This window comes from Trypanosoma equiperdum, assembly GCF_001457755.1.
Source record: "Trypanosoma equiperdum strain OVI genome assembly, contig: ctg_418, whole genome shotgun sequence".
Classification (NCBI taxonomy): Eukaryota; Euglenozoa; class Kinetoplastea; order Trypanosomatida; family Trypanosomatidae; genus Trypanosoma; species Trypanosoma equiperdum.
Window position 1 is genome coordinate 4,664 of NW_027124330.1, and position 298 is coordinate 4,961.

A 298-nucleotide genomic window follows, 5' to 3' on the forward strand; every position below is an offset into this window, starting at 1 on the left:
GATACGTGCACGCGTGAAGACGGGATATGTAGGGTTCATACCTGCCAGTGACAGAATGGACAAGTACATAGCGCGTTTGTGCGCACATCTGTGGTGATTTTGTTTTTTTTTTGAAATATTTTCTCGTACATAAGAGAGGAAAAAGAAGACGTATACAAGAAAAGGACAGGGAAATGTTTTATCTACATGTTTTCGTTGAGATACTTTTCTTCATTTTACTTTTCTTCTCCCATTTTCCCCCTTTTCTACTCTGGTGGAAGAGATGCCTGGTAGCGTTAACGCCGCCCCCCCCCCCCCC